General features: G+C 31.0%; 3 pseudogenes across 1 annotated transcript; 2 read left to right on the forward strand and 1 right to left on the reverse strand.

The window, feature by feature from the left end:
- Positions 1–2,205: 2,205 nt before the first annotated feature.
- On the forward strand, positions 2,206–3,783 carry LOC149880747 (uncharacterized; annotated as a pseudogene).
- An 8,533-nt stretch (positions 3,784–12,316) lies between these two features.
- On the forward strand, positions 12,317–12,910 carry LOC149880748 (uncharacterized; annotated as a pseudogene).
- A 7,257-nt stretch (positions 12,911–20,167) lies between these two features.
- On the reverse strand, positions 20,168–21,914 carry LOC149880749 (uncharacterized; annotated as a pseudogene). The gene is made up of 3 exons (XR_016446006.1): positions 21,407–21,914; positions 21,006–21,089; positions 20,168–20,398 (listed from the first exon to the last, which is right to left on the reverse strand). The product of XR_016446006.1 is annotated as an uncharacterized LOC149880749 (transcript).
- Positions 21,915–25,584: the final 3,670 nt, after the last annotated feature.

The following is a 25,584-nucleotide window of genomic DNA, read 5'->3' on the forward strand; positions in this document are numbered from 1 at the left end:
TTTAAGAAAAACACAAATCAAAATATATATGTTTGCAAATCAAAGGCGATGATATATTGCAAAAATGTGGCATGGGTGCCTGCAGGATATTTTGTTTTAGATATGACACTTTTAGGTATATAAGCTTAAGTATGTTTATGTTTATGTCAAATGAGATTGATTTGCAAACATAAAGAAGTGATTGGAATCTGAAAACAAGAATACACCAAAAAGTTTGCCCCACTACACCAAATGTCATGGCAATGAGTTAATAAAATAGCATTAACATCACGAATGACATTATGTTATTCTTTGATTAACTATGTAATAATGATTAACAATGCAAAAGATTAACTACGTGATAATAATGTTATATATATATATATATATATATATATATATATATATATATATATATATATATATATATATACACACACACACACACACACACACACACACACACACACAAATAATATATAAACTTTTTCACTGTAAGAGGTGTTATTTTGTATTACATATATTTTTAAACTGTATGCAGTTCAGCCAGTTGAATCAATTATCCTTGAAATGTAACAAATAAATCAGAGTCTCTCCAACAATCTTGATATGTAAATCAGCTGATGAAAATAATAAATTTGCACTTGTCTAGTAAATCTCTGAAAGCTCAAAAAAGCATTACATGTATATGGTTGGTTAAGTTGTATGTAAAGCAGCAGTTTAATAAAAATAAAGATTGCATTTAAATTTTTAGTAAACTCCATTTAAATCTATTCTTTTAAAGTTAAACGTTTAAGTGAATAAGTTTAATGAATTTTGATTTTCAAATTTTATTTAACAGATAGCAAACGTTGTATTGACGTTTACTGCAAACATTATTTTGACAGCTCTTGAGCGTTCATATATATATATGTATATATATATATATATATATATATATATATATATATATATATATATATATATATATATATATATATATATATATATATATATATATATATATATATATATATATATATGTATATATTAGGGTGTCCCAAAACAAAAAATTTTTATGCGCCATCAAAAACTTGGCTCTTATATGTAAACAGACGAAATATATTAAAAATATTGGTCTGAGACAAGTGCAAGAGCTTGGTGTAAAACTTGAAATTTTTAAAAAATGTCAGTCTTTGTCATGTTTTTTAAGTTTTTATTATTTTAATTGTACATGTGAAATAAAATAGATGAAATTTATTCAAAAGTAGGATTTTTTAAATATAATTTTTTAAAGTAGTCATCTTTAACTTTTATTCAATTGTATATTTAGCTTTTTTTCTTGATTATTGGTATTTTCTTGATCATTGCTATTTTTTACTTACAATATTTTGATTACTTTAATATACATTTGATTTAAAATTATTTCAAAGTTTTTAGTTTCATAGTTAAATATATTGTTAAAAGTGGGTCGTACAGTAAAGAAAACCAGCGAAAAAGGACCAGGGGAAAAAGAAAAGTACACTGTTCAAAGCAGTTTAAGACGATCTCTATATCTGTTAAAATATCCCATAAATGAGCTTCACGTCAACCAGTGTCAGAAATATCCTGCAATACATTTACTTTTTAAAAGCTTCCAGGCAATTTTGATATCTAGTTTTTTTCTAATTTATTTACTTAACCTACAGTTCATGAATATAATTATATATTTCAGTTAATTCTCTTTTATATAGGAGCACCAGATTTCAGTCCAGCAAAGAAATTATTGCTTGTCCAACAAAAACAGGAACAAGAAGTCTAGTTTGCCAGTATAGAGCATGCAAAAGATCAATCAATTAATGCGTAATTTGAGCCGTCACTGACATCTGGATAAATGCTGGTTTTACGTGCAACATTGTTAATGGAAGTTCTGTTAGGTAAATTTTACACACAAAAAAATTATTATAGGCTTATCTTGTTTTTTAGTAACTTTGGCTATGTAATATTTTTTAGTGAAAGGATCCTAAAACACACAGAGAAATACATCTGTATAACAAAATGAAAGGCTGGAATAAACTAAACTGGAGTTCAAGTAAAGGGGATTGGACTCATAAGCAAGTAAATTTCCAGGTGGAGGTTAATACCTTGTTTGATATATCTGTTCCTACAATAATTGACATGATAATGAAAGATCAGAGAAGAGCCGAAGATGCAAAGAAAGAAGATATAGCCTTCTAAGAATACCAGAGATCTAAAAGGACATAGACTATGACTGCACCGCATGATGAAAAATTTGAAATTAAGGCTCTGCGAAGAAAGCAGAGTTACGAAAGAGTTAAGCAATTGAATGATCAGAAAAATACAAAGCCTAAAAAAGAAAAAAGGACTTTGCAAACATTTGACAGATTGCAGAAATCAACAAACGAGAAAAGTACTGATAAAGCTTTGGATGGACAAATTGAATTTGAAGATAATGTTAGCCAATTTGAAAGTTCCATTTTATGTGAAGAAAGTGATGATTCTGCATATGATGTATCTAAATCAAAAAAATCGAAAATAATTTTAGAGTTAGCTCCAGATGAACTAATTGAAGCTACTTCTGCTGTTAGCGTTCGGTATAGAATCGGTGTTAGGCCCCAGACTGCTATAATTTCTGCTATCTGCAATAATTCAGGTGTTGACTTGCATGAGATTCGTTTGTCAAGATCTACTATACACAGAAAAAGATACAGAATTATTGAAAATCTTGGTAAATATTATTCACCTACGCGATTAAGTTTATTTTTTTTATTATCTCTATTATTTTAAATGTATAATTTGATTGATTTAGGAGAAACACTACGACAGGATCTTGTTGATGTTTTAAAAAGGAAAAAAACTCAAATTCCATTTTGATGGGAAACTTATTAGACAGCTGGAAGAAGAGAATGATCTGACAGTTAACTGTGAGAGAATTGCAGTTAGTGTAACTAGCCCAGATTTGGAATGTAGACATGATTTTTTGCTTGGCATAGTGCAGGCAAAAAATTCAACTGGGTCCGAGCAGGCAAATTTAATCCTTAATCTCTTGGAATACTATTGTCGACATTATCATTGGTGTTTGCTACGACACAACTGCATCCAACACTGGAAAATTTGCGGGAGCAGTTACAATCCTATCAACTATCCTTAAAACAAGTCTTGTCTGGTGCCTGTGTCGTCACCATATTATTGAAGTATATATTAAACATTTTATGACTGCTCTGACTGGCGCCGAGACCAAGTCTCGGAAGAGAAATTTAAGTGCGCTTACAAAAGGCTGGGTCAACAATTGCTGACAAGATAGACACATCATCAGATAATCTGGTTAAGTTTAACTGGACTTCTTTAGAGGTTGGATCAACTGTCTTTAATGTAGCAAAGGCAGCATTAAAGTTTGGGGAAACTGTACCTCATGAAAATATTTTCAAAAGAGGAGACTACAAAAATCTTAGTCAGTTATATATTTACTACCTTGGTGGTCATGCTCCTGCTTTAAAATTTCATCAGCCAGGAGCTGGCCATACAGCTAGGTTTATGGCAGATGCAATTTATTTGCTTACATTAGAAATGACAAAGAACATCTCAAACATCATGAATGAAAAGGAGAAGAAGATGGTTGAAACAGCTTCTTTATTTATATCTTTAACAAACTGTCCTTAACTATCTTAGTATTAAAGCAACAGCTAAGGATGTAACAGCATTCAAAGATGTGTTTGATTTAAGTAAAGAATATCCCGAGTTTTCTCAATCAATACTGAAAAGCATGCAAAATCATACCTGGTATTTAATTCAGCAACTTGTTGTAATGGCCTAAAATGCCTGTAATCACATCGTCTACAACATTATCAAATTTAGTTGGTGATCAGAGCTGGATTTTGTTTTGGCTAGCCAAGGTTACCCAGGTTTAGTTAGTTGCACAAGGGGACGTGACTGTTTTAAACAACTTTAAGTTTTTTGTTAAAAATATGGTAGTCACCAATGAGTGTGCAGAAAAAAATATAAAACTGAATCAAGACTTTATTATGTCATACCGAAATGAAGATATGAAGCAGAATGTTTTGTTGGTTACAAAAAACCACAGAAAAACGTTGAATAAAAATCTGACTACAACCCAGCTAAATCAGATTTGAAGTGCTTATGATATTTGTTCAACATTTCTTTTCATAATTCTTCAACTCATGCAACATATACTTCACATAATTTTTAATATGATAAATGCTTAACATAATTTTTTTTCTAATATTTACAAGTTTTATCATAAAAATAGCAAAAAATCACTTATAATTGTTCATATTTAAAAATTCTGATATATTTGGCCATAATATACCTAGTAACCAAGTTCTAGATATCGCACATACCTTTTTTTCAAAAGAAAAAAATGTTTTGGAACACCCTAATACGTACATATATATATATATATATATATATATATATATATATATATATATATATATATATATATATATATATATATATATATATATATATATATATATATATATATATATATATATATATATATATGAACGTTTAAGACCTGTCAAAATAACGTTTGCAGTAAACGTCAATACAACGTTCGCTATCTGTTAATTGAACGTTCGATGCGAACGTTTAAGAATTGTAAAATGGAGTTCACAAAAGTTGGTTCACGTAACGTTTGCAGCGAACAGCAAACGAACCTAAACAAACGTTGGAACAACGTTACTTGAGCGTAAATTGTTATCTGGGATGTCAATTGGCTTCATTGACTTAGCATCAGAAAATGGTGTCATTGTTTTAACAATCCCAACCCTTACATCACACAAACTAAAACCACTGAATATAGTAGTTTTTGGACCATTCAAACGTTATTATAACCGTGAAATCAATAGCTGGTTGGTATCACATCCAAAAAAAATTTAATTTATGACAAAGCAGAATGTTCTGGAAAGGCTTGGACAAAAGTACCAACACTAGTTAACATCATTAGTGGTTTTTCAGCATCTGGCATAAAGCCTTTCCACCAGATTGATAGAAGAATGAAGATTTTTTTTTATCCCAAGTTACAAACAGACCTAATCCTGAGGTACTCAATATCAATCAGTTTTCTGTAGAAATAAACAAACCCAATTGTGAAGCACTCAACAGTTAAAAGATCATAACTTTTCTGAAAAACAAAAATTTAAATAGTAATCAACTCAAGAAACCAAGAAAAAAATCAAAAAATTCAAAATCTCTGAAGTTTCCATTACTAACATGTGATAATTAGGCTAACACTAATGATAACAATGTCAAAAGAAGTGTTAAAGGTATTGAAGATTATTGAAATATTTGTGGAAATATTATATCAATTAATATCTTGTGTGCAATATGTGAAGAATTTGGTCGAGAAAATGAACTGTGGTAACGCTGCAGACAGTGTGCCTTCTGGGCACATTAAGCATGCAGTGCAGATAGTACAAACCTTTATGTTTGTAACTATAGTAATTTCACTTTCTGATTGAGACTTGTCTGAAGTTGTAATAATTATTTCAGCTTAGTTTATTTTCGTAGCCAGAAAAATCTAGATTGTCTCAACATACTATTTTCTTCTTTTAAGCTCCCGTTTACCACCCTTATGATGAAAAGATTTAAATCAAAAAAACTCTTTCTAACATAAGAGTGTAAAAAAAAAAAAGGTCGTGGCCGTAAGAAACTATAAAACTCAAGGTCAAAATGTGTCCAAAGTAAGCTTGGCCAATTGACTATTTAGTACGTTGTATTTGCTCAATGGTTTACAACTTTAAAGGATAGTTAGTTAAAATATGAACCTTGTCTTCTGAATTAACAAATCCGTCAGAGTTATTTACAAAATCAATATTAATCGTCTTTATAAAATAGTCTAATATTTTGGTCCATTCTGTACAAGTCTCTCCTACGATGACTTGATCATACTAACAATGACTTGATAACACAAACGATATTAAAGAAACCGAATTCTAAAGTTTATGTTTGTTTTTTTTCCACTTTTATGAGTATAATGATTAAAGTAAAAACGTTTATAACAGTCATTTGAATTTATTCGAATTTGAAATAATCTAAGTATTTAGACATAAAAAGAGTTCTTTCCAAAAGAACTTCAAAACTTAACTTATCTTCAAAGGCTGAAGAAAAAGTTTGTACTTCTTTTATTATTATCGGAAACACCAAACTCCGATGCTTAGTTTAAATAACTTAAATAAGAGCCGTTATTATTTTCATTATGATTCAGGAATTAATTAAAAAAATAGAAATGTTTTTAATTTTTAATGATTTGTAAATAAATCATTTTTATTGGTAAACTTTTAGATTAATGAAACGAGTAGTAGAGAAATGCGGGTTCTGGCACATTAGCATTTTTGCATACTTAAGATTGATAACTTTGATGCGACTTTTTTTAAAAATATCTGCGCTGAAATAATAAGTTATTATAATATTTGTTTTCTTCCTGTGTTGAAGTTATAAAATTCATCATATTTGTTGTAACACTATTTCTTTTCGTGATAATAAAAGTTTCTTGCCGCAATGATTTAAATTTATTTTCTTCTTTAAAAAAATGTTTTTAGTGAGAACAAAGCATGCAGGTAAAATGAAAGCGTTGTTTGATCTTTTGTTCAATAATATGAGGATGGTGTGTTTAAGCATTGGCAAAGAAGGAAATCGCGTGAAAACAAAAACAACGATAAATTTAATGTTTGAAGTGGATTTTTTGCAGATCAGTTTGACGAGTACGTGTTTGATTTTGAGGAGCCGTTGCATGTGGGCATTGAGAGTTATATGAGCAAGGCGTTTAAAACGATGAAAAGTGGTAGCGAGTTGACTTTGGAAATCGCTGTGAGATCTTTAGACCAGTTTGCGTATAATATTTAGGTGGCGACTGAAAGCATTCAAAACGTGAATTTGAGTGAGCGCTATTCTTTTCAGTAAAAGAGAGGAAATTCGGCTTCGAGGTTTAGCGATATGTGTGAGATGATAAAGCCGACACCGGAATTTAGAGTGACTTTAGAGAAAGGGGTGTTGCTATTTTCAATGGAGACTAGCGGTATTTTTTCGGAGAGCTTTAAGTTTGGAGAAGAAACTTAGGATGAAGTGAAGGTTGATTTGGTGCATCGGTCTGAGCAGCTGTATCGAGTTTCAAAAATAGTTTCTTTTTCAATCGTGTTGAATGTTTTTGTAGAAGAGGGCAAACCGTTGATGATTTTGTCCACAGGAGAAATTGGGACGATAAAAGTGTATTTTCTTTGAAAACATTAAAAAACGTTTTAAAAGAAGTTTATAAAATGGCGCCTAAAAAGGGAATGCTTGAAAAGGGTAAATTGGGTCCAAGCAATAAACCGGATCCAACAAATTCGTAACCTTTGCCAGTTTTTAAGAATAGCCCGTCTCCGTTGACGCTTTTAGACTAAGGTTTTAAGTATAAGCCAGAGCCAGCTGCGGTTAATTTCATTCCTTTTCCATTTTTGTTTAAGTAAACCATGCCACGTCCGGCGATTTTGTCGACCATGGCAGAACCGGCAGAAGAGCCAACACCAGGAAGAAATCCAGTGACAAGACCAGGCACGACTCTTGTGGCTAGAGTGCTTCTGAGCATGCCGACCAAAGGGTGTAACGCACCGATGAATCCTCCTTCAACTTTAGAGTCGTGCATGAGTTGTTTTTTGCTGAGTTTAAGCGTGACACCGGTTCCGTTACTGTATGCTTTTCTAATTTTGTTCAATTGCGAGTTTGTGACTGCGATGATCTGATTTCCGTTCAAATCTTGATGAGTGATTTTTATGCTGACGTCGCTTTTGTCTTGAATGGCTTTTTTAATTTTGTTAGCTTGTCTTTGCGAAATGTTTAGTCTGATCTTTTGATAATTGCTCATTTTTAATAGAAAAGGAAAAAATTTTTTTTCACCGATTGAAAGCGCCTCCGGAGAAAAAATCGGATTGAGTTGAGGATATTCTTTCTCTCATGTGTTATCTGACGGTGATGTCTTCTCCTCTAAAATTGATAAAGTTTCCATTTTGATCGTCAATTTGCGTTTCCATTCTTGAAATTTTGCTTACAACGAGTGGTAGGTATATCAAGTGAAAAGGCTTTTCAACAATTTTGTAGCCAGGTTCAACCTGTGGATAAAAGGAGTAAAGTGGCGTTTGTCGTTTTTCCGTCTAAATAAGACGAGCCTATTATGTTGTTGGTTACTCGGATCACCGCTGTATTTTCAATTCTTACAATATTTTCAGACCCGTAAGTGTCGATCACACTTGTGACTTTACTGGGATTGGTAGGGTCTTCTGTTTTTTCAACGTTGGTATATTCATTTTTGTCGAATCCGAAGAGCGATCCTATGCTGTTATTCACGTTAAAATCTACCCAGTATTTCCAAATATCAATACGGATTTTAATGAAGACTCGTTTGCTGTAATGGTGACTCCGTCTACTCTGTACAAACTTCCTGTTTGTTTTTGCATTTCAGTTTGAAGGTATTTGTTGATCCTGGTTGATGTTATAGGCTCCTTCTTGAATGTAAATGGTGTAGCTGTTTGAGCCAGCGTTTGGACTGTATCTGAAAACGTTATTTTTAGAGGTGATGTTTGGGTGACTGCAATACGTTTCAAGCCCCACAAGAGCCATTTCATACTGTTTGTTTAAATCCAGCTCGATAGGTCTTTCAAAGTATGTTTTGATGGAGCTGTTTGATACTATGGGTGTATCATTTTTTGATTTTGCAAGCAAATAGAATCTCGACATGGTTTTTTATACGCTAGGAAAATAAAAATCGTCAAATCCGCCTCTGTGTTTTCCATGGTCTTTTTTGGAGGACAAATCAATGACGGCTAATCCGTGGGGTTTAGACCAGCAATATCTGCAAAACTTTTTAAAATCTTCTTTTTTCATGTCGCTCGAAACGTGATCTTGATAAATGTGATCGACGTTTTTTTGGTCTTGTGGAAAGAGGCAAATAAAGTTGGCATTTTCTCGGATGGTTTGTCTCGGGAGCATGAAATGATTTTGAGCGAGGTAAAAGCAGTCGACGTTAGAGTGCCTTCCTCGGATCTAATATTTTTTGCATTTGTGTTATTTGGCCAGTTGCAAATCCTCAAAGATCATCAAATTGTTTTTGGACGAGTCTAAGGATTCAGGTTCAGGCACGTCTTCTTCAGTTTCGTAAAATTTACACTCCATGTCTGTTTCTCCGTTCCATTTTTTAGAAATTTCTTCAATGATAGCTTCAGGATTGGCGTTTTTTCGTTCGATTTTGTTTTGAATGTTGAACAATTCAAGAATGATTTCTTTTGGCAGTTTCTTTTCAAAGGTGCTTTTGAGTATTTTGTATTCGGGTTGGAAAAGGGATTTGCCAAAGACTTGCAAGCGGTTATAATCCAACCATCCAGGTCTAAGCAGCAACTTAAAAAGCAACGTTGTTTTTCCACATCCAGATTTTCCAACGATGATTCCTCGAATGCTTCTTGGCAAAAGCTTGTTGTTGTTTCTTTTGCTTTTTCCTACGTTCCATGACAAATCAATGCTTTCCATTTTTATATTATGAAAAAATTTTTTATTATATTTAAAATGTACTGTGTTAAATGCAAAAGAGAGACAGAGACGACTCACTTGAAAAACGAGATGAGTAAAAACAACAGACATATGTTGAAAGGGACTTGCGATGTTTGCGGAACTACCAAATGCAAGTTTGTTTCTTCAGCAACAAAAGGAGGAGACTTGGTGGAATCGATTAATAAGCTGTCGAGCAAAATCAAGGTTCCGTGGGCGAAAATTCCAGGAGAAATGCACATTCCTGGAATGAACTTTGCAGGACCGGGAACCAATTTGGACAAGTGGCTGACTTCCACGGACATGTATCAAGAATAGAGCAGGCCGGTGGACAGAGTGAATAATGCAGCGTATCACCATTATTTGGCTTATAAATACTTAAACGACAGACTAAACAGGAATGTGGCGGATCAAATGATGCTTTAAGAAATGATTACGATAGCCAACCCCACTCAAAAAGAAATCAACGAAAGAAAGCTCATTACACCGGTGATCAAAGCCAAAGCAAAATTTGGATTGGGTGTCTCTGCGAAAAAAAAAATGCCCGAGAGCAGTCTGAAATGGACGGATCAGCTTGCATAGGAGCTTCATAAACCGGTCATTCGTCATTTTAACGGGTGGTTACTAAAAATCCGGACAAACTTTCATGGGCAATAACTCCCATAGTTTTTATGGCAGAGATTAAATAAAACTATCATTAAAAAGAGTTTTTAGTTATTTATTTATTTTAATTAAGTTTGTCTTCAACCAGTCTGTTTCTTCGGATTCGGGCAACTCTAACACGAGTTGACCCAAAAAGTGAAAATACAAGGTTAAGGTCAATTTTTTTCATGAAAAGCTTTATTCTGGTTTGTAGTTGCTTCACGTCTTTTGCTTGCCAGTTACTCTCATACACTTTGCCTTTCAAAATAGCCCAAAAGTCTATTGGACGACACTCCGGTACGGCTGGCGGTTTGTCAACTTTTTAGATAAAATTGATGGTATGAGTCTCATAGCAATTGGTCACGGTTTTGGCATAATGCGAAGACGCCAGGTTTGGCAAAAATATATAATTACCATCGGCATGATGAGCGTTGATGAACGGCACTAATCTTCTCTTTAAACAATTAATTTCATAGATGGCTTTATTGACTGCAAGGCCGTTGAGGACAAAAATGGCTTTGATATACCTTTGTCAGAAGCGGCCAGCCAGACAAGTACCTTGGGTTCGAACTTGCGCTTTTTGCGATATTTAAAACTTAGTGGAGTCTTGTCTCTGTTGCTAGAGTAGTAGGTGCTGTTTCCATTAATTGTTGAGTGTGACAGCGTAAAGTAAGGCTCGTCGTCAAGGATGACCGATTTTCCTTTAAAATCACGATAAAGACGATCAATGCCGGTTTTGATTCGCTCATTCTGGTTCTCTTGTCGATAAGGTATACCCTGTTTTTTATAACTTTTGATGTCAGTGTACTTGGCAAGAGTTTTAATGATATGTGAATGACTGCATCCATATTTTAGACCAGCTTGCCTCGTCGAAACTCGGTCACTGTGATCAGATATGGTTTTCAGGCGCTTGATACCCTTTGGGGTCATGATTTTGGCCAAACGACCACTTCCTTGCACTCTTTTGTACCCAGAATCATTCTCAACACGTTTGATTATATCATAGATAGTGCTTCTTGAAATTTTTTCAGCATTGAAGTAAGCTACTGTGAACTTTTTACCTTGCAATTTATTATTCAAATAGAACTCGTAAATCCGTTTTCTTACCTCTTCTTGCTTGGCCATCATTATTTTCTTAATTATTATTAATGATCTAAAAACAAGTAAATTAACTTACAGAGAACTAAATAAGCTTTAAAATGGATATAAGCATGAAAAAAAAAGATTTAGCTTGTGGCATTTAAAATTCAGTTAAAGTTAGTCCGGATATTTAGTAACCACCCGTTAATGATTTGAAACAGTTTGTTTTTTAAAAATAATGCTTTGTTAATGCAATTTGTGAGTTTTTGGCTTAAATTAGACTAAAAGAGTTGGATTTTCTTTTTCTTTTCTGTTTTTCTCAAAATAGGGTTTTTTGAAACAGTGCGATAAATAACTTTTCTCAATTAAATGCTATGGACCTGAAATTTGGTACATTGATTTTTTTATATATAATCTATTAGCTGAATTAAAAAAAATTATTTTAACTTTTTTGGTTCTTTAGTTAATTGGGATCAAAATCTGTATTTTGGGTCAAAATTTTGTTGCCATTTTGAATTATCATTTAAACAAAAACTTTTTAATGATATTTTTTTTCCTTAATTCAGCCAATTCAACTTTCTTATTAGATGATGTACAAAAAAATCCAGAACTGAATCTTTAATCGTTCTTGAGTTATTTATCGCAGCGTAAATGCCCTTTTTTTGGTCCCGCGGACCAAAAAACAGTGTTCCAAAACCAAAATTGAAAATTTAAATTTAAATTCCTTAGTTTTGTAAGGTTTTCTTATATTGCAGCCAAAGTTTAGGTTTTTTTATACAAAATTCTAGGATTTAGGCTTAAAGGTAGACTACCACCTTAAAGAAACAACGAAAACATAACAAGTTAGCATTGTTATTATTTCTTAGTAAGAATGTTAGAATTGTTAGAATTTCTTAATGCTTGGCCTAACCCTAATAATTTATACAAAGCGATTAAAGAAGATATCTCAAATCTCGTATTCATAGCTGAAGTTCTTGCATTAGGTATTATTGACAAACTTCTAACTGGTCAAATGAAGCGAACTATCGAATCACTTGATAGTATTTTATTTTTAAACCAATACCTACTTCGCTTGAAAATTGGACTTTCGCCTCTTTGTATGGATGCATCTTCTTTATTGTTTGCGAATGGAAAAAACTTTTGAGGATACCAATCTTCTTCATCAAGATAAATTTTACATCAAACTGTTTGAATGTACTCAAAATGATCAGTTTGATTCTTTAACTGTGCAATAACTTGAAATTATTTTCCGTGCAATTCATGTTAATTTGGAGCGCCAGTGTGCTGATCAGTTACCAGGTGGTAAATATTGGAATCCATCTATATCAGTTTCTGAATCTTCTTCTAATGTCCCTGTCACTAACAAGGCATCAGAAAGTGACTTTACTAATTTGGATTTAATGGTTTGCACAAAACCCAATGGAAATGTTCAAACTATCCAGGCTTTGACAATGTGGTCTCAGAACCAAACATTTGAATGGCTAAATAATAAAACAGATGAAGAAAAAAAAATAATTGCTTGAATATTCAAGAATTAAAGTAACAATAATGAAAAACAAATACAATGAAAAAAAGAAGCTCTTAAAAAAGATAAAGCTATGCACCTTCTAGCAAAGCAAGAAGAAAAAAATAGAGAAAAAATCAACAACAAAAAAAAGTTGCAGCTTGTAATGATTTAATAAAATTATACTAAAATAATACTAAAAACTATACTAAAAATCAAAGCTGCCCGCTATCCTCTTGTTTTTTTTACGTTAGGTTACTCTTATATTTACTTTAGGCTAAAATTAAAATATATTAAAAAAATACTTTTATTATTAAACTGCAATTCAAACTTCAGAGTATACTCTGAAGTTTGAATTGCAATTTGACAATAAAAATTTTTCTTTAGTAAATTTACCGATATAACGTCAGCGAAGTTTTGAATGAATTTTGAAAATTGAAATTTTTGAGTTCAAATTATTCGCGATACATCGATAAATTCAGCGAATTTTTCATTCATTGTTTTCGAAACGTTTTTATTATCATAGGTGCTGAAAATAATAAATAAGTCGAAACAATAGACATTAAGCGGTTAAATCTCTTTTTGATCTATAATAATACTGAAATTATTGAGAAATCGTTGGCTAAGTTTTGTTTTATTTATGTAAAGATAAATTTTAGATTAATATTTGATTTTACATATTTTGAAGTTTTCGTCCTGTTTTATTTCCACGTTTTTCACGTGATAATTTCATAATAAAGGTTAATTTAATTTAATAATTCTCCTCAAAGTTTTGTTACGCTTATTGCTTTGTTACGCTTAACGTATTATAAATAAAAACATTTAAAAATTTAGTTTAAGCTAAACAATTTTAAAGCATATTCTATAGTTAGTTTACCATTTAATAATACGTGTTCTTTAACCTGAAATAAATTATATTTATGAATTTTTCATAATAATATTTATGAAATGTTGAAAAAATTTGGGTTTACGATTTAATTTTTAATAAAATTTTGTTGTTAGTGCAACTTTTTATGCAAGAAAAAAAATGATAAAAAATTTTTTTTTCGGTGCCAAAAGTTTAACAAGATACTTTAAGGATAGTTTTAATAAAATGTATATAAATTGAAAATATTAAAACGAGAGTATCTTTGGAACTAAATAAGCTACAAAAGTGGTAGAAACCCTTTTTAAAATAAAATATATTAAGAAACTCAATGCATTTTGAATAAAACATATTTGATTGGCTACAAAAATTGCCTAAACTCCCTACTAAAAAAGTAATCCTATTTGTATGAAAGCAATATTAAACAGGCAAAAGCACCCATCAACACAGCTTAGCTGATGGCCCATCGTGCAGGCATTTATGATTTTGCATGAAACTTTACAAGGATTTGGCATTGAACACTTTGAATTAAATGGAAAAATAAACAGCTTGGTAACAATCATAAAATATGACCCAGTTATCTTTCTTACATTCTATTCAATTGAGATGTTGATGAAATTTTTACATTGTAATTTGTTTTGATTCGGAGTCAGTTGGTATGAAATATAACAACTTAACTGTAAGTGATTTCTAAATATGAAATATCCAACAACACTGTTGAATAATATTGCTGTTATTAATGGTGAGCAATTGATAAAATGCTAAAAGTAGGTTTTATTTAGTGGGTTAGGTTTTCGATTGAACAATAAATAAAAACAATATAAGTAATGTTTTTAGAACACTCATCATACCGTAGTACCATGGCTATATAAATTTAATAAAAAGCTACCACCATACTGAACATCTTCGACAACAATAACAAAATCAGTATAATTTGTCAAAAACATGAAATCAAGATTTAAAACTTATATATATATATAATTCACATTTAAATTTACATAAATGATTTGAGCATTTTCAGTATTAAGCTTATAAAGTTTTGCTTGCACTTTTCCCTTTAAAAACTAAACTATTGTTTGTCGCCTCAATAATCTACACAACTCTTTTTGCCTTCCATAAATTGCAAAAAAAATAGTTTTTAAAAACAGGTTTTAAAAGCAATTTTGGAAAAGCCCTTTTCTAAACAAACCCGTTTTTATAACACTTGTACATGAAATGAAAATGCACATTTAATGTTATTAATAAATTTAAATGCAATATGTTTATGAATGCAATATGTTTATAAATAGCGCGCTGAGGTAGGCCCAGCGGTTACCCAACTAACCAATACAGACGGGCCCGTACGGTATTGAACCAGGGATCAGGTATGGTTATCATCCGGATTATGGCATCGGGTGTCAGACGGAAACCGTACGGTTTTCCCAGGTGCTAATGCCACCTATCGACTGTATTAGAATTTACCTCTGCGCGAAGTTTGAAATTGAGATTTTATTGTGTGAAAGTTTTTGCGATATTTTATTAATATTATATTTCTTTTCCGCCTTAAAGTTGTTCCTTTTTCAAATAGTGGTATATATTTTTTTGCATATATTTTTCAAATACTTCGTTTAAATTACCCGTTTTTAAATTACGATTGTCGGATAAGAGCAATCGTAATTTAAAAATGGATTTTTCGTTATGTTTGCAATAACTATTTATAGATAATTCTATGCTGATTTATGCAAATTGATTGAAACATTAAGTTAAAAACACTGGTTTTGAGATGTCTGAGATACTGTAGCTACACTACGCGCGAAAGCAATTACAAAGAGTGGACATTGCGCAGTTGATTTGTGAAGTGTAAATTGAAGGCGAATTTTTTGTGGATGGGAATCTTTTATTAGAAGAGAAAACGTAGAGTTGAAACGTTGTGTTTGCTGCAAGAAAGCAACAAATACGTATTCAATAATATTTGCTGCAGGTAATTTATAAAATCTTTCTTCATTTGATTTATAATAAAACTATTTTAGTAAAAGAAGAATATTTACAACCTAATAAGATTTTATTACCCATTTACTTATTTTGTAACTATTTGTTATTATATCATTAACTATATCTATTTATTGTTTATTAGTAAATTAATTTGTTGAGTAACAGGAAAACATTTTGTAAAATTTTGAAGATATAAGTCACCTTACTATGAGTTTTTACAAAACGTAGAAAAATTGCTGCTGAAATGGCAAGAATTATGAAACAAGTATCATGTAATGAATTAGAGTTCTTGAATAATATTTTAGCATTCAATACTTCTAGTTCTGTAAGTAGTTGTCAATCATGTCCCATTGTCAACAATACATTGTTATCCTAGTTTAAAAATTTCCTAAAACTCATGCAGGTCGGATGCTGGTAGAAATCTAGATTCAACTTTTATTAACTCTATATTTTGTTTAGAAACATCATAACATTGAATGGAAAGCTTGTGATGAATTAAAGCGGTGGGCGACTGCAATTAACTATAAATAGTTTGCTTCAGATTTTGCAAAAATCAAGTTAAGATTTGCCTAAAGGTGTTAGAATACTTCCTAGAACTTGTCAAAACATTATTACTGCTTCTGAAGCTGGTGGTGAATATTTTAAAATAGGAATTAAAAAATGGTTATCTTTGCTGCTAAATAAATCTTCAATTTCATTTGATATTACACAGCTTACAATTCACATAAATATTAATGGAAATCCTTTATTAAATAGCTCAAACATTTCCCTTTGGCAAATTCTTAGTTCGATTGTAGAACTTGAAAGTTAATATGTCTTTCCAAGTTCTTGTCGGTAATGCTGGAGGCAGCTTGACACAAATTATTAAGCAAAACATGGTCTAATTAATGACACCTAAGCTGGCGCGATGGTGTAACTTGACTGGCCAGCGAAGCAAAATTAAATTTCGAGCACTACAACACATTCAGATCTTTTAAAATAAGTTTTCACTTTAAATTTGCATGCCCACATTTAACTGCAACATACTTATTTTGAATTATTTATTTCGATCAAAACATTTAGCCCAGAAAAGTAATACTGGTAATTACGTGGTGTAATAATAATAATAATAATAATAATAATAATAATAATAATAATAATAATAATAATAATAATAATAATAATAATAATAATAATAATAATAATAATAATAATAATAATAATAATAATAATAATAATAATAATAATAATAATAATAATAATAATAATAATAATAATAATAATAATAATAATAATAATAATAATAATAATAATACTGATAATAATAATAATAGTAATAATAATAATAATAATAATAATAATAATAATAAAAGTAGTAATACTAATAATAATAATAATTATAATTATAATAAAAGAAAAAATAATAATAATAATAATTAAAACTATAATAGTAGAAATAATAATAATAATAATAATAAAAATCGTCTAAATCCTGTGAAAAAAAAAAGCTGTGGGATCCGGTTTGTTTACCCACTCCGGTCCCGTCTTGCGGACCGGCCGGCACCCACCCAGATACCTAATGAGCTTACTAGCTGGGTAGGGGCTGTGATCATAGGCGTATTGAAGCGTCTGCTCTACCATTAGGTTAACGCTCTCGACTCTCTACCGCGGCTTGCAACAGGGTATATGGTGGTATTGATATAGCAACAGATGAGACTTGATGTGCAGTTTCATCTGAGACAAGATGTGGAGTATCCTCTGACTCTTAAGAGGAGAATCCCACTAGGTGACCCTCTTAAAACTTGGACAAAGCGTCAAGCACGATAAATACGTTCACATTGACAAATGCAGCTCCAGACAAAGTGCGAGTTGTATTTATAGTTAAAACACTATTTGTATTTCCCAATTTTAACCCTGAACAATGAAAGTGTTGATTGCTTGTGTTGCGGATGTTGATAGCGAGGAACTGTCAGTTACCTGCGTACGATCGTAAAAAGTAAGGGTTTGGGCAAATAACTTATAGAGGCTATATTTGTTTCAGGAGAAGCAATCCAATATGCACAAGCGAGACAGCAACACCGGAAGCTTTTCATTGTCTCTCCCACAAGCTCAACTCCAGTCAATTTCAAATATTCCATGAGCTCGTCCATTTCTTCATCGCTGAGTGTCTGAGCTAAAGTCTCAGGTCTCAGATTTGAGGTAGCCTCAGCATCAGCCTGGCTTGGATGAATGAAGAATGGCTTGGATTTTTGTGGTAGAGCTCTTTTTGATGGCAGCTGTGGCTTAGTCTTAGGCTTAGGTGGCAGTGGGGGTTTGGATCTTGAATGCTTCAAAGACTTCGGTGCTCATACAGCTTTTTCTCTTACAACCCTTTAGATACTCTTTGAAAGTTATCAGTTTATCTCGGTACAATCTTTAGAAATCTTGCTGAGCCATGAGGTTGATGTCGCGCTTTCCGTTGTCGATATTCCAATATAGGTATAATTTACAAATGGAAAAACATAGTTCGCGGGCTACCTCAGAAGGCCTAGGGCTCAGATGGTCTCCGGACCTACCTCAGAGTCTCTAAAAAGGTCTAACCATAAGATCTAAGTTTAGTCAAGCTAGGGGCAAGTTTTACTGAGTAGCTGTGGGTTAAAACCCCTATTTCACATCTACTTATTAACATTAAATGTAAACAAAAGTTAATCTTACAAAAATTCAAGTACTTCGTATGAATTAAAGATTTAAAAGGTGTACTGCTTTTAATTAGTCAAGATGTTGTCTCAAGACAAATATGGAGTGCTAGAATTAATTCATATTTGGTTGCTTTTGATTGAGGCCCATGCTTGAGTTTATATGGAATAATATGTTGGTTTCAACTCATGGAAAGTAGGGAGCTCATACATCTTCAGACAATCGTTGTTTCTGAGCCAGTACTTAAAGAAGTGTGATGAATAACATTTTTGACGTATTAGACTCCAATTAAATATTTCAAAGTTATTCAAACTGTCTTTTCAGACAATTCATGTTCTTGTTTTTGACCACATGGTCCTGAGGGGATTATCTAAATATGGATCTTGATACGTAAGCAACTGTATGCACTATACACCTTCCTAATGTTACAGTAAACCATATCATACCAAATAGCAGGACCTTCACAACTTGTGCACAATTATCCTCATGCCTTTTTAAATAGTATTTTAAAGCAAAAATGTTTATATATTGCAAAGATATTTGGTAGGAACCACATAAACCCAATAAACTACGATTGATATATTGCTGCACTGCATGTGGTAAACACAGTAACTTTACTAAAGTCAACTAAAAATTGACTTAAAAGTGCTTGCACTTTATAATAAACATCATGCAACACTTTTTTTTGAAATTTTTATGAAAGGAAAAAGATACCTTCAAGTCAGCACATATTACTCAAGAGGGAGAAGCCGTTTTTGCACAAGTAAACTGCTATTATAGATCCTTTAACAATCCGTTTCTTGCTTTTGTTTTCTTTAATATTGTCATATGGCTCTACGAAGTAACATTCAACATGCTTAAACTTACAGAAACTTCTAATATACTTGCTAACTAATGTAACCTGTTTAACAGAATTTTATGAAATAGAAATCCTTTTTTTTTTTTTAAAGCAGATAAGATGGAAGTTTAATCTGAAACAAAGTTTTAGACTAAATATTAAGTTAAATTAGAAAAAAAATGTTAAAAAGGAAATGCGAACAAAAAATGTGTGTTTCATAGGATAAACTATTAAAAGTAAGAGACTTTTTTTATAGGAAAAATTGTCAAAAGTCAAGTAATAATAATGCTTTCAAACTCTTTTTTAAAGGTGAAATGTCATTTAACAACTATGGTAAACCTAACAAAGACATGGTATTGTCTTTGTTAGTTGTACCATAGTTATTAAATGACAAAATTAGTTTTTCATAATAATTTGATTACTTTTAATTACTAATTATTAGAAAATGACATATTTCATCTCAAACATTGGCAACAATATGTGTTTGAAATTTGAGGATGAACCCCAAAACTAAAGTAACTTTTTTTTAAGATAACCAACCCTATAGTACTGAAATTTTAGAATTCAACAATAAAATGATTCTTTTCTATTTTTTCAGTCTTACACTTTACAATTCTAAATAACATCTACCCAGATAGCACATAGACGTTGGCCCAACGTTGGATCAACGTCGAAAAATTCGTTGGCCGATGGTCGGCAACCGACATCGAGCCAACGTGGATTTGATAGTCGGCGCGACGTCGCAACCAACCGTTGGGTTAACGTTGGCCCAACGTCGGATATCGACGTTGGGCGAGCGTCGCATTCTGACGTTGGTCCAACGTATAATTCAAATATTATTAGTTTTACTTGTTTGCAAAAACTTTGATTTTGATTCAAAAGGTGTGCTTATCTTTTCAATCAAAAACAAAGTTTTTGCAATCAAATTAAAACTATTTATTTGACTTAAGGGTAACTTTTTTCAACTAAAGGGTAACTGTTTCTTTAGGTAAAGCGTAACTACTTCTTTGTAATGTTGAATAAAATGTAATGTCCAAATAAGTTTGATTAAAATTTGACGCTGATGAACGAAAATAAAACATTGATTAATGAACCAACTTAAATTAAACAATTACTAAGAGAAAATCAATATTTTTTGTAATAAACATTTTAATTATGTTAAAATATTTGCACAAATGTTCAAACAAAATAACGTTCTTCTCGACTGCTAAGCATCCTTACGAATCTTGCATCTTTACTTCACTTGAGACTACAACAACGTTCGAATGTTCCTCGTTATACAATTTGATAGAAATCTTTGAACTTGCATCATTCGTTTTATGAGCTTTAGGCATTGCCATAGCTACTGCTAAAATTATAGGTGTTCATATATTTTTGTGTTTATATATATTATTAGCAAACACTTATCAGTTTCAATTTTTTTACACAAAGTTTCGTCAATAAAGACTTTTCAGAAATCTGGAGGGAGAGGGGAGGACTAATCGCTAATTGGATTTTTGAAAAGTCTTTAAAAGTGATTTCTAATAATTTATTATTGCTTTGTTTTTGTAATAATAGAGGGGGTGTAACCTCTTCAAATTATTAAAATATCCTTTTTTTTTTTCGTTTAAATTTTGATTTTCCCCCCTTAACTTTTGTTTTAGTCCCCCCCCCCCCCACAACTTTTATGATCTTCCTATGCCACTGCATACATATATGTATGTATGTATGTATGTATGTATGTATGTATGTATGTATGTATGTATGTATGTATGTATGTATGTATGTATATATATATATATATATATATATATATATATATATATATACACACACACATACACACACACACACATCAAATACAAAATCTATATTTAAATAATAAAATAGCTAATAACAAACATATGTAAGATATAAGCACTATATACAAATAAAATTTCTATAAATAAAAACATAAAATTTTTTTGATGTGTTACCTGCATAAACATGGCGACAAAATATTTTTTTAAAAATAATTAGTACATTTGTTGATATTTCACTTTCATTTTTTAATGCCACATCTAAACAGAAAATTATTGAAAAATAGTATCAGTATTTTACTGCAAAAACTAGAAGTAAAATGCTTCAAAATTCTCTTATACAAATAATATATGAATTCCAATCACCATTAAAATGCTGCAAATGCATATAAAATACATTACCGTATCCCTCTTTAACAGCTGTTAAAGAGGGATATGGTAACAAATGACAAATTAAAAAACAAATGCTTCACTAGACATAACTGAAAAAAAAAATTTTAACAAAAGTTTCATTCAGTAAATAATCAAACAAAGAAATTTTAAATTAACACACCACTCAGCTAAAGATGCGATAATACCTTTTTCACCAGGATTGCTATCCAGATCACTTTAATTTTCTGAGTCTGATGTGAAATAGCGTTCATCCTGATCATCGTCATAGTGATTATTAAGAATTTGAAAAGGAAAATTATCTTCATCATTGTCAATATCAATCTCATATGAATTGTCATCATAACAAACATTTTCACAATCATTAGAAATACTGCAGGTAGACACATTACTTTTCTGATAACTTTCACCATAAATTTCTTCCATATCTTATCAACTTGCTCTCTCACTCTTCTTCTGTTTGTTGCATATGAAGCAGCCATCTAAACTATTAGTATCAGTTAAATTATATTGTATAATATTAGTAGCCTAATATTATAAACCATTATTAATACAAAAAAACAAAATTTTAAAAAGATTTAACTTGACTACTTTAAAAATAAGAAGAGCAAGAGGTGATTTAATTCAATTTTATTTTATAAAATAACTAAAAATATGGATAAAGTTAAATGGAATCATCCTCCTAAAATAATTAAATATGCAATAAAAAGAGGTCATACTCAGAAAATGCAAAAGCAGTTCACACATTCTACCACAAGATTTAATTTCTTCACAAACCTAACAGTTAACAATTGGAATAGTTAAACAGGAGAGATAATCAACTCTGATAATGTGAATGTCTTCAAAAACAAGTTTGGTTGTTTCAAAAACAAACAAAAGAAAATAAAAATAATGAAAAAATGAAAAATAAAATGAACACTTTTCCAAAGCTGTCAAAGTTTAACATCTACAGATGTTAGACTCACCACATTGTATGTGTAGAGCAAAAAATTTATTATTATTACTATTATTACATTCTAGCATTTTATATCTTTTACAAATTTTACATCCTATCATAAATATATAAACAGTAAATTACTTAAAGTTTTTTTAGAACATTAAAAAATTTACTATCAATATTGATTAGTCCAAATATTGATTCGTCAATTCAATTTTTATTAAGAAACATATATCTTTTGAATAAAATACAAGTATAAGAGCATAAAATGTAGTCTTAATGCATGATATGGTAGCCTAATAGAAGCTTTGTAGCACGACTTTGTAGATTCTCCTGCAATCAGTGCTGCTCTGAGGAGAATTTGGTGAAGCAGCACAAACTTGCTTCAGGCCATGATAATAAACAGGGTACTCAAGTTCTTGATACAAAATTAAAAAATTCTACTATCTCTAATGTAATATAGAAAAGTTTATTTACAAATTATGTAGCTACATAATTAGTAAACTACTAGTTTAAAGTTAAATAAACACAAAAATGAAAATAAAGTACCTGTATCTCTCTAACAAACTGGATTCTAACAAAGGGGATTTCTTTTCACAACCACCTCTTCGCGTGATTCAATCTTTTTTGATTCTTTTAATACCACTTCTTCTCGTGGTTCAACCTTTCTGAGTTCTTTAACGACTACATTTTCTCATGATTCAACCTTTCCGAGTTCTATAACGACCACTTCTTCTCGTGATTCAATCTCTTTGTTTTAGAATAATTTCTTTACAACTTCTTTGCATAACCAACAGCTTACTAAAAACGGGATTTTTTTAAGAATGGCGGAAAACTTATTTAACACTAAAACCTGTAACACACTGAACGAATTCAAAAAAGCAAAAATTCAGTCATATTCTGACGTTGGCCCGACTTTGGTTCGAAGTTATCACTTAAGTGATAAAATAAAGCAACGCTTCCGACGTTGTGCCAACGTTGGCCCAATGTATGTGTGCTAGCTGGGTAACTTGTAATAATGTGCATTGTCATCATGTAATAACATGCTCAAATAAAACATTTGATAGTTTGTTTTTAACATTTTATTTAAGCTTTAAAGAAACAAATAAAACAAGATCTTAATCTTCATGACATCTTCCCCAGCTAGCACACATACGTTGGGCCGACGTCGGACCAACGTCGGAAGCGTTGGCCAATTTTATTAACTTCGCGCTGACGTTGAACCAACGTCGGGCCAACGTCGAAATACGACCATTTTCAAATTAGTACAGTGTGATACCGGGTTTAGCGTTAAAAAAGTTTTCGTCCATTTTTAAAAGCTGTGTGGCGCAACTTTTTATTAGAGTATTTTATTGCTTTGAATTTCATGATTTTATAATAATTTCGTAGTAATTGAGTATTGAGTAATTTCGAATTTAATATCAAATCATTAAAAAAATAAATACAAACATGCTAATTTTTATATCTATTAAGATGCAGTTCTTAATTTTTCTTTAAAACAAGAGTTTGTTTAATTAAATTATAATGTTTATAATGTCATTATGTATAATTATAATGTTTATAATGTCATTATATATAAATTATAATGCTTATAATGTTTTTAGTTTTTAATGACATTATAAACTAAAGTTAAATAAACTCTTGTTTTACTCTTGTATGTACTACATACATTAACCTTTTACTTCGCGGTGTTGTTGAACAACAACAGTTAAAAACTGTTGAAAATTTGTTGAAAACAGTTGAAAATTGATAAAAACTATTAATCACAGATAAGTCCTTAAGGACTTGTCTGTGGTTAGTTGTTTTATGAAATTTGTAAATTAAATGCTATCTTTGGTTGCTTTGTTTTCACCAATTTTCAACTGTTGTTGTGCAACAACACCGCGAAGTAAAGGGCTAATAATGTATGTACTGTACATACACATAAATTGATCGTATATACTATTAATTTGCATGATATCATGCATTACTTTTAAAAATCATGTAGTTTGTAACAATAACATTATGTCATAATGTTATTGATACAAACTGTAGGATTTTTAAAACTGATGTATGATACAATAACTACAATGTAGTTGATTGTATCATCCCTCAGTTTTATCTAGTTAATTTATCTAGTTAAATAATATCAAATTAATAATGTATGTACCACATACAGTACTAACCCAGCTAGCACACTTACGTTGGGCCAACGTATGTAAAACCATCGCGAACGTCGGCTGTTTTTCCCAATGCAAAACCAACGTTGATCCAATGTCATATGTTTAATTATGAAATTAATACCGACGGAACTAAAAACAACTGGAAAATTTACATTGGTCCAACGTATGTTTTTACATCGTAAAAAGTTAATTGCTTTTACGATGTAAATCCAACGTTGATCCAATGTATTTAAATTGACATTGATTCAACCAACGTTGAATAAATGTATGTTTTTACATCGCAAAAAGTTTATTGTTTTTACGATCTAAACCCAACGTTGATCCAATGTAATCCCAGCTAACACAATACGTTCGGGCACGTTCTAAGAACGTTCTGTAAAAGTTCTTTGAGGTATTGAGTATTTTGAGTCCTTCGGCCGATGCCTTGCAGACTTGCCCGAACCTCTCCAGGGAAGACCCAGAAGCACGTCGACCCTGAGTTTGCCTCCCCTTTGAGGAACGGGCGGAAAAAAAGAAAAGTATCTGTTTAATACAAGTACACCGGCCTAGCCAGCTCGTCATCAATCCAAGTGACTACACTTGATCTAAGCCATTAGGCCGAGAAGCGTAAAAGTTCTTTGAGCATATTCACCTAACTTTTTTTTAGCTTCAGTCTGACAGCAGTTTGGCATAAGTTAAAACTGTAAAAGTCGTAATCACCAAACTTGCGCAGTTGCGTTTCAAAAAAACTTTCCTAAGTTTTTGCGTAAGTTTAGCACTGTCGGTATTCACCAAACTGAAATGGTTTCACCAAACTTTTTAGAAACTTGCTCTCCTCAAGTTTTCGCAAGTAAAGTTAAGTTTGTAATGAGCTGCCCTTAACTTTGGCGTAACTTTAAAATCACTTAATAATGAGAATGGCATTACATTATTATGATGCATATGTAATTCTATTGTCAGATTGATATATTATTAGGGATCTTAACATACATAAATTATATATATTATAAAAAGGTTTAATAATAATCATAGATATTAATAAAAAACAACTGAATTTTAATGATATAACATCTTATTAAGATGTTATATTATTATATATATTAAGCTTAATATATCTTATATGTAATGATATAGCATCTTATATTAGATGATATATTGTCATATTGTTAATATGACATAATTTAATATCTTTATAATGTATATATATATATATATATATATATATATATATATATATATATATATATATATATATATATATATATATATATATATATAATAGCATAAC

This window comes from Hydra viridissima, unplaced genomic scaffold, assembly GCF_058129835.1.
Source record: "Hydra viridissima isolate aposymbiotic clone 2 unplaced genomic scaffold, HvirCarnegie_v1 scaffold_12, whole genome shotgun sequence".
NCBI classification, from domain to species: Eukaryota; Metazoa; Cnidaria; class Hydrozoa; order Anthoathecata; family Hydridae; genus Hydra; species Hydra viridissima.